Raw genomic sequence first — 1,990 nt, 5'->3', positions numbered from 1 at the left:
TCCAGGAGATGCTCTAAGAACGAGAGGAGGGATGGCTATCTTTCCCCTGTGGCCACAGGGAAAGTTCTGTTTTAAAATTTACCCCACGGTACCCTCTTGCTGAACAGCCAGCTGTATTCAGCTGTTCATTACCCTAGCACTTGCTGAAATCAGCTAACCCAGCCAGAACCCTAGAGCAGTGGTCGGCAAACTGCGGCTCAGCAAACTGTGGCTCGTGAACCACATGCGGCTCTTTGGCCCCTTCAGTGTGGCTCTTCCACAAAATACCGGCTCCTCCACAAAATACCGACTTCTGTGCATGGGCCACGAAGTTTCAATCGGCCCACACATGGTATTTTGTGGAAGAGCCACACTGAAGGGGCCGAAGAGCCGCATGTGGCTCGTGAGCCGCGGTTTGCCGACCACGGCCCTAGAGCAATCCCCTCCTGCTTTCATGGACCCGGCCCTCCACACTGTCTCCAGGTGCCCCGCCCGCTGCGGCAAGCCCAGAAACCTACCCTCGAGGACTATGGGGTGTCTCCGACGATCTTTGACTGGAGTTTAAACATTTGTGCCCCATAAGGTCTCCACAATCCAGCCAGAGAGACCATTTCAACTCCCTCAGGATCCTCACTAGCTTTCCTTAGTTTCCAAATAAACAAAAACATCCTCTCTCTCTTCTGGTCCATCTTCCCAGGCTCTTCCTCCACCCGACCCCGAGGGACTTTGGGGATCCACTTGCGTTCCCCTGGAGGGCTGGCTTCCCAGCTCCTTTAGGTCTCAGCTCACACCCCTGCCTGCAGAAACACACGTCCGCTGACCACAGGCCCTGCCCCGCACCCTCCTAGGACCCCTTCCTTTCATTCAGTCCACATGCCCAAGTTGCCGTAATATGCGTGCCCTTGACTCCTGCGTTCACCCACCAGCACGGCCAGGCCTAGGTGCTGTGGGTCCTAAGTCAACGGGAGAGCGTTTGTGAAGGATGAGAACAGAAGGCACCTGGGGTGGGGTCTTGCAAGGGAGGGGCCTGAAGTTTAGCTTCCTTAGCTCCAGGGTCCATGGGTCTCTGTCTATAAAATGCTAACCCCAGTGAAAGCAGGGCCTCTCTCCGATTTTGCTCAAATACGGTATTTATTGCATGTCCTGGCTATGTGAGAGGGTCTCCTATGGAGACAGTCTGCAGTCCAACTAAGCCCCCGCCAACGCCTTCAGGGACACGGCTTGCGGCTCGCTCCCACCATCCTCAAGTCTCTCGAGAGTCACCTTATTGATGAGGCCTTCCCTGACCACCCTCTTTACTCTGTCACTCTGCCCTGCTTTGTTCTTCTCCAAAAATACTCATCACCATCTAACATCCTCCTTAAAAAAACAAAAACCAGCTGATGGTTTCTCTCCTTCCAGGAGAGTGCGAAGGAATCCTGGCTGATCTCCAGTGCCCACAAAAGGGCCTCGTCACATTTCCATTGAATGTGTGAATTAATCCTCTAAATGCAGATCAATTGAGCCAAAAGTGCCTTGCATGTGAGTTGTGGACAAGAATCTCAGAGGGCCAGAGGGCGGGCGAAGAGTGCCTGAATAATGGCCCCCAAGCATGTTCATATTCTAATCCCTAAAACCTGTGAAAACACCAGGGTGGGCAAAAGTAGGTTTACAGTTGTGAGTACTCGAAACAGAAGACTTTATTCTTATATTACTAGAGACCCCGTGCAGGAAATTCGTGCATGTGGGGGATCAGGGGAAGTCCCTCAGCCCAGCCTGCGCCCTCTTGCAGTCTGGGAGCCCTCGGGGGATGTCCAACTGCCTGCTTAGTCAGACATCCTTAGTGCTGCCACAGAGGTGGGAGAGGCTGTGAGCAAAGCTCAGGGCTTCTGGCTGAGCAGTGCTCCCCCTGTGGGAGCGCACAGACCAGTCTGCCCCCCTGGTGGTCAGTGTGTGTAATAGCAACCGGTTGTTCCACCATTCAGTTGATTTGCATATTAGCCTTTTATTATATAGGATTATTTATTAATGG

This window comes from Myotis brandtii, unplaced genomic scaffold (assembly GCF_000412655.1).
Source record: "Myotis brandtii unplaced genomic scaffold, ASM41265v1 scaffold181, whole genome shotgun sequence".
Classification (NCBI taxonomy): Eukaryota; Metazoa; Chordata; class Mammalia; order Chiroptera; family Vespertilionidae; genus Myotis; species Myotis brandtii.
This window is presented reverse-complemented; position numbering follows the sequence as displayed.